Source organism: Triticum aestivum, chromosome 3A (genome assembly GCF_018294505.1).
Source record: "Triticum aestivum cultivar Chinese Spring chromosome 3A, IWGSC CS RefSeq v2.1, whole genome shotgun sequence".
Lineage (NCBI taxonomy): Eukaryota > Viridiplantae > Streptophyta > Magnoliopsida > Poales > Poaceae > Triticum > Triticum aestivum.
Genome location: NC_057800.1, coordinates 284,501,667 through 284,510,010, shown reverse-complemented (window position 1 = coordinate 284,510,010; position 8,344 = coordinate 284,501,667). Strand labels below are relative to the sequence as shown.

At 41.9% G+C, this 8,344-nt stretch overlaps 1 long non-coding RNA gene across 1 annotated transcript; it reads right to left on the bottom strand.

Moving 5' to 3' along the window:
• Positions 1 to 405: 405 nt before the first annotated feature.
• On the bottom strand, positions 406 to 1,002 carry LOC123058306 (uncharacterized). Its single transcript, XR_006427138.1, has 3 exons — positions 911 to 1,002; positions 771 to 838; positions 406 to 671 (listed from the first exon to the last, which is right to left on the bottom strand). It is a non-coding gene; the product is annotated as an uncharacterized lncRNA (long non-coding RNA).
• Between the last annotated feature and the right edge of the window lie 7,342 nt (positions 1,003 to 8,344).

Here is an 8,344-nt window from a genome sequence, read left to right as displayed (position 1 = left end):
TATATGGCAATAAAAAATCACCATCGAACGACGGACCAAGCCCATATATAAGCTTGCCGGAACACCGACAGTGATCAAGTCATTAAATTCATATATATATATATATGAAAAAAATCATAGTCGAACGACGGACCAAGCCCATATATTGGCTTGCCAGAACGCCGATGGTGATCAAGTCATCAAACTCATACATATATGGCAATAAAAAATCACCATCGAACGACGGACCAAGCCCATATATATGCTTGCCGGAACGCCAACAGTGAGCGACTCATTATTTCATGCATATATAAAAAAATCACCGGTTGAACGACGGACTAAGCTCGTATATAGGATTCCCGGGGTGGCAACAGTGAGTAATCTACTAATTCATACAAAAAATAGTAATCCCCGAGTCGAACGACGGACCAAGTCCGAATAGGGGCTTCCCGGAAAGCCGACCGTGGGATCACAATATTTGGATGAATAAATACAGATTACACACATCCAGAGACCAGGGCTATATACACCATGACAAAAAAAAGTTTTATGCATTCAGGGCATTATATCCCTAACACTTCTAGTAATGAGAGAGATTCCACAGCGAACACACATAATTAGATAATTTGGAAAGCGATTACCCAAGGAATATTCGATCCAGGCCGTATCCTAGTGTTCCCGTCTCCCTGCACCTACATGATGAGGAGATGGAATAGAGATTAAAAACAACATCCAAGATGCTAAAGGATAGATCATTTCTTGGTAATGACAGGACAAAGAAAGAGGCATACCCAATTGGAGGAGTCAACACTTGCCAACACGGAGGTGCATCTTGTGAGGGATTGAAAGCAATCTGGGACTGAGGAAATAGCAGACTAATCTGTCAATGAATCAATTTAGGCACTAGCGAAGTCGTATATAATTTGCTAACCTATCAAAAGGATTGCGGCCGGACGAACGGAAGTAGACCTTCATCTCCGTCGTCTTCTGTCTTGATTTAAGAAAAGAAAAGAAGACTTGTTGTTTAAAAAGAGTTGAAGGGATAGCGGACGCAGTTTGTTATCCGGATGGAGTTTGTTAGCCGGACGTGGCCTGATTTTTAGCCTCCACAATTGCAACGTATGGTTAAAAAGCTGTAGGTAGCTGGCACACGATCATCTAAAAAGTCATAAACCCATTATACTCACCAGAAGTGCTTTAAACAAAATATGTATAGTTTTGAGCTCTGGGTCCGAGTAAAAAAATCTCACTTCGAACCCAGACCTCGAGAGGCATCTGTTGACATGGATTTTGACTGAGATAAATAAATGTATAAAATATAAATTCAAAACAGAAAAAATAAAACGTCCGATAATGAAAAGAATTAATTTAAAGAAATCAATCAACAACTCAATTAACCAAGACATTGATGACTGGCAGCTCCAACTTTGTTGATGTACATTGCAAGAGAAAGTTGCAAGCCTCGCAACGACCTAATCCATCACATTCTCCGAAGAGCACTGTCCGCGGAAACCTCCCTCATGAAATCATCATTGTCGCGGGGGCCCCGCCGCGCGCAGCTCCGACTTCTCTGTCATAGCGAGAAACAAACATAGGCACACCCATTGACGCACTGGACCGTCGGGACCAGGAGGATTACCTGCGACCAATATGCATGTCCACCCTAGGAAAAGCGCGAAGGGGAACTAGTCTTCAAGATGACAACCACGAGGGAAAAGCGACCCGGGAACGACGCCATCAGCCGACCCTGCTACGGCAGCGCAAAAGGCTTTCACCCAAAGACAAACCTCGAAGATGGACAAGGCCGAAGAGTACCATGACAACCCTGCGGGAAGGAGGAACACCACCCACGGGCGTCGCGCCGTCGACGTTGGCCATCAAAATATCACGGCATATTAACAAAATGCATAGACAATATAATTGGTGACTAAAGAAAATTTAGCATCAATTAAATCTTTAGCTAGCACGAGCATGCGTTATGTGCTAATGCATGCAGGCTAGGCAGCGTACATGCATGAATGTATGTGGCGTGACCCTCACAGCCAATAATTAATTATTTTTTGAGCAAATCAACACAGTCATCATGCATATGCAAAAGCTGCTCTGATTAAATAATCAAAGTAAGAAGCCCATACGTGCCTTGTAGCAGGGCCCATCTCTAAATAAAGCTTGATTAAGGAAATTCACTAAACTAATTGGGCCAGAGGGCCATGTGCGCTTCGGCCGAAGTCCCATCAATCAATTCAGGAGACCAAGTCTACCCACGTTCTACCATTCAGGCAAGACTCCTGCTCCCACGTCCTACACGACAGTGACGTGCAGGCTGACTCCTTGGCGCGCGCGGCAGCCTCCATAGGCCAGTGCTCCACACCCTCCCCTATATATACCAGGCAGATGCACTGCTCTAGGGTCGGCCCGGAGTTCGTTCATTTTCCTCTGCCAAAAATCATACACACACAGTAGCACAAAAGAAGAGAAAGAGGCAGGCGTGCAGGAGGTTTGAAAGGTGAGATTTAATGGCTCTCCTCTAGCCTCTGATTTGGCCATTGTGGTACAGCCAGGAAGCTTTTTTCTTCTTCTCCTAAATCTCTAGCCCTTAGTCCGGCCATCACGGTATAAATCAAGGGGCACGTTTCATCTTCCGAAAATTCTTGTTCTTGGTTCGGCCATCGCGGTACAAATCAAAGAGCATATTTCATCTCTCCAAAATTCTTGCCCTTAGTTTGGCCGTTGCGGTACAGACTAAGGTGTATGTTTAATCTATCTCAAAATTTTGCCTTTGATTTGGCCATTTTGGTATAGACTAAAGAGTATGTTGCATTCATCTCAAAATTTTGTCCTTGGTTCAGCCATCGCGGTACAAACCAAGGAGCATGTTATATCTACTCCAAACTTTCGCCTTTGGCTTGGCCATCGCGGTACGAGTCAAGGAGCGTGCATGGTTCTTGTAAGCACGGTTTCTTTAAATGTTGCGTGCACTTCGTCCCATTGATCTTCGTCTTGATTCGGTCCATTTAGCGATACAAGCCAAGATGAACGCTTCGTTCCTTGGTTTAGTCTCTATACATGGATACAAATCACGAGTGTCATAGGTGCGAAAACCTCATAAAAAATTGTCTTAATTTTGTCATCATAAAAAATGGATATGACTAAGTTGGAATTAAATTACGAACGCGCTAAATTGAACTCATGATAATCTCTTATTTGGTTGCGCTATGGGTATTATGTGGCACGCTAATTGCAATACAAACAAGAGCATAAAAATATATTCCCTCACTTAGTTATGCTGCACGCGGGCATTATCTTAATGCCACACGGTGTTATTAGTAATACGAGCAGGGCAAGACTTAATTAAAAAATGTGTTCACGTTACACAACCAAATACCTAAATCATGCGAGATGAATTATAAAACATGTTGCATCATAAAAACCAATCTTACTTGGTTACGCTACGCCCGGACATGATATCCATGTTACGCAGCGTTAGTAGTAATACAAGTAAGATAAATCTAAATAAAACATTCATGCCACATATTTTGGACAAAGTCGTATAAAAGATGTTGCAAACTTGCTCCGATGCTATAAGTGCCTAAACTATTAGCATCATCACAAAAAGATATCACAAACTCACTTTACTTGGGTTATGCTACACACTAGCGCCAACGAAATGACGCTATGTAGAGTTAGTGCTAATGCCATGTAAGGTACAAACATAAACAAAAATGATAGATAGCATATAACTCATGCAATACCATAATGGCTCCACAAACCTTTGCTTGGTTACGCTGCACGCGGACATTATCTTAGTGCTACACGGTGTTAGTAGTAATACAGGTAAAACAGAACTTAATAAAAAATAGATTCACTCCACATCCACATATGCATACAAAAGTCATACAAAATACATGATAAGGCATATTCCATGTAGCCCACATAGGCTTTAAACAAACAAAAAATATGATAAGCAAATTTCACTCAGATTAGACTTGATACTGTATGGGCTCAGAGTCAACAAGACATGACATATATCACATGCACCATAAAAAAGCACCAAGATTGTGTCAGAAAGCTTCAATCTGTTACGCTACATGTGGGCACCATACCAGTGCTACGCAATGATGGTAGTAATGTGATGATGCAAAACTTATTAAAATTGACATGTCAAGTATATCCATACCACCAACCAAATATATCGTGCAAAATTCCTAAAGGAAAATACATACCCATATCCTTTGTGCCAAATGTAGGATAAAATTAGGCCTAGCCAAAATCAATCTCCATTCTACATATAAATGAGGTTGAACACGAACAAATTGTTGCTTGCTAGGAAAATATATCCCCATACATCACACATGAAATGATGGAGGAGTATTTGCATCGTCGACCACGAGGAGGATTTCTAGCATATGATGTAATCCTGTGTAATAGATACGTTGGAATTCTTAATCAGGGGTTTTCTCTTTGGAGATGTAATTAACAGAATTTTTATGTAAATGTAAGAGTTCTGGAAATAAAGTACCTGCAATGTTTGATTCTATTTTTATTTTATGCATTTAAAATTCACTCTGTATCAATGACGTGGACGCGTGTCTCACGCCTGCCATTTTCCCGTCATCAGCGGAAAGGCAAAAACTTACGGGCGCAAATCTGTTGCGAAGGGTCGCCGCCATTCTATGGACAAGCTCAGGGTGATGCAGCGGCCAAGGTTGAGGACGACGGTGAGCGCTGCGGTGGCGGCGGAGCTCGAGCGACAAAGGGGTTGCGAGAGAAGGAAGAAGAAGAATGAGGAAGACCAGATGCGCCTATTTATAAGGAGATAGATGAACAGGCAGGCACGAAAAATGAGGAAGGCCAAAATAATGATTATCTAGCTAAATGGACGCCTCGATTTTTGGAAAGGCGTTTAAGATAAGGAACCGTTAAAGATGACATCATGGCGGGTTTCCAAATTTTCTGAAGATGACGTCATGGCGGTTTCCAGAGCTTCGACAAGCAGTAGAAGATGGATTTCGTCTAAGTGTTGAAGATTGACATGAACAAAGTTCAAATCAACCTAGGGCCTAATGTTGGGGATATGACTTTCAGATATGACCCGCCCAGGAGGGGCCGGGTCAACCACAATGGCGGGTTACTTAAGTGAAGCCCGAAGAGTATGCAGGGTGACGGTTTACGATAAGGCTTATAATAGGCCCAAGCCCAGAGGCGGCTTAAGGCCCGTAAGTATAAACCGTCATGTATTAATAAGACTTGCAAAGTAAGGCATGTAAGAGTTGTCACAGAGCCGGAGACGTTGTATGAGCCGGCCGGGACTCTATAGGCTGCAGGGCGTCAACCCATGTATATAAGGAGACGACCCGACGGCGGTTCAGGGCAAGAAACAACAGGTCGAGAGCCAAGGAAGCGTATTCGCTCCTTGGTCATCGAAACCTAGCAATACCACAACAACTGGACTAGGCTTTTACCTTCACCGCAAGGGGCCGAACCAGTATAAACCTCTCGTGTCCTTTGTCCCGATTAACCCCTTTAAGCTTTCTAGTTGTGATGGCTCCACGACTAAGTCCTTTCTCTAGGACATCTGCCGTGACAATTCCACGAGAAAATCTGTGAGAGAGTTGAGTATTGAGGAGGATGTCATTTGAAGCACAAGAGCAAGGAGTTCATCATCAACACACCGGCTATTACCTTTTGGAGAGTGGTGTCTCCCAGATTGGTTAGGTGCCGCTTGGGAGCCTCCGACATGATGTGGAGTTGAACCAAGAAGTTTGTAAGGGTAAGGAGATCGCCTACTTTGTAAAGATCTACCTGAGTGAGGCAAGTCCTTCATGGGCGATGGCCATTGTGGGATAGAGAAGGTGGCTTCTTCGTGGACCCTTCGTGAGTGGAGCCCTCCGTGGACTCGCGCAGTCGTTACCCTTCGTGGGTTGAAGTCTCCATCGACGTGGATGTGCGATAGCACCACCTATCAGAACCATGCCAAAAATCTTCGTGTCTCCATTGCATTTGCCTTCTCCAAGCCCTTCCCTTTAGCTTCATATGCAATGATTTACATTCCGCTGCTATACTCTTAGAATTGCATGTGATGATTGATTGCTTGACTTGTGCTAATTGCTAAAATCTTCCCACAACTAAAATTGGGAAAAGGATAGATTTTTATTTAGTCAAGTATTCTAATCACCCCCCCCTCTGGACATACTTTCGATCCTACAACTTGGAGGCCATCAAAGACAAAGATGGGATCAAAGGGAATGTCTTCAAGTGTTGTCTTCAGACACAAAGATGAGCAAGAAAAGGCTTCATCACAATACAAAGACAGAAAGTAAATCGGTAAAGGGATAGAACGAGCAGCTCGACGAAGACAGAGGATTCGTTTGACCAGTTCCAACTGTTGTGACAGTTGTACGTCTGGTTAGGAAGGCTGAGAATAAAGTCAGAAGACTATATCTTCACCTTATTCTCCTTGAGCTAAGGTCACGTAGACCTCACCCTATCACTCAGATAAGTCTTCAAGATAAACTTTCAAAACCTTCAGAAACTCGTTCATTGGCAATCCACAATGACTCTTGAATGCTCAGAACATGACACGTAACTGTCTGGAAGATCATAGTTTTCAAGTGTAATAAGTCTCTAGTTCACTTAGAACAGAATGTCTTCAGTGATGCTCAATCACTTTGAGCTCTAGGTGTTTGGATCTTTCCTCACAGGAAAATCTCTCTCAAAGCCTTCGAAGGTGGATTGCTCTCAAACGACAAAAATCGTGCAATAACTCGAAGCAACCACCAACTTATGATGGAGGGGATGACTATTTATAGCCAACGACAATCCGACATGATATGACCAATCTGATCTTGGATCGATGGCCAACCGACACGTGTCGTAACGGTCGGGTTTCAAACACATGCAACAACATTACTTAGGCTACAAGCAATGCTGACTCAACCAATTCTTGAAGAAATTTTCTCTCACTTCATTAGCACTCTCGGCATTTGTAGTCGTCGTCGCAGCAGCAGCTACCCTGTCGGCGAATGCAGCCGCGCTCATGCCATAGGCGGCCATGCTCAAGGCGAAGGCGTCGACCATAAGCGCCTTCAAGAAGCGGATGCATGTCCTCGTCTTTGAAAATGGGGTTGGGGATCAAGTGTGGCCAACACTGGAGCTATACGAAGCCGACAAAGCTTCCGACGTAAACCAAAAACAGTACCCGTGAACTATTATTGCAAACAGTTCCAATACGAAACTGCATGTGATGTACTTGACTTTTCATATTGATTTGAAATACTATTTTGGGTACAGTAGCAACTCATAGTGTCTAAATTGTATGAAGCATTTTTTTACCGTCAACATGCAAGAATTTAACTGTCATGTTAAAATTTATAATTTTTCAGGATTCATTTGGGCTTTTTAAGACATTAAGTGAGTTTCTATCTATTTAATAAGCTTAATCCAAATTTGAAGTACATACGCATTGTCTGTCCTTAGGTGCATGTTTATGCCCCATGCGAGAAATTGGAAGAAATCACAAACATCTTGGTGTCATGACTCAGACGCAAACATTGAGAATCTTAGCTTTTTAAATTCAAAAAAATACTATGAAATACATGAAACCTTGCAAGATGTCATGACATGGCACCAAGGGGCCATGGTAAAATTATTTTCCAAATTGCAATAAATTTTGACACGTACTTCTCACAAACCGGAAATATCTCACAAGAAGACTTGTGGTTCCAAGAGGGAATGGTACATATTAAGCGACGAACCAATGGTCGATGCGTCTTATGGACATGAAATATTTTTTTTAACATAAATATACACGAATACAACTGTCATGTTAACTTCTGTAATTTTTCAGGGTTCATTTGGCATTTTTAAAACATTAAGTGAGTTTCTAGCCATTTAATGAGCGTAGTTCAAATTCGAACTATATGTTAATTCAAATTTGAACTGTATGTATACATGCAACAGCCAACCAAAAAATATGTCAAAAAATTATAGTTTTGTCCTTAGGTGCATGTTAGGCCCATGCAAAAAATTGGAAGGGATCTCAAACATCCTGGTGTCATGGCTCGGACACAAACATTGAGAATCTTATTTTTTAAATTCTAATAAAACAAAAAAATGCTCTTAAATACCTGAAACTCTGCTTGATGTCATGACATGGCACCAAAGGGTCGTGGTAAAAAAAATGTTCCAACTGATATAAGAACCACGACGGCTAAAGTACACTGCAAATTTGAAATCAGTATCCAATTTACAAATGAAGAGAGAAAAATATTTTCTTTCACATTTTTCAGTTACTAACAAAGAACAAATTTGAACTTGATGTATGCACAGGTAGTATAGCATGAAATAATACATAAAGTAGAAATTA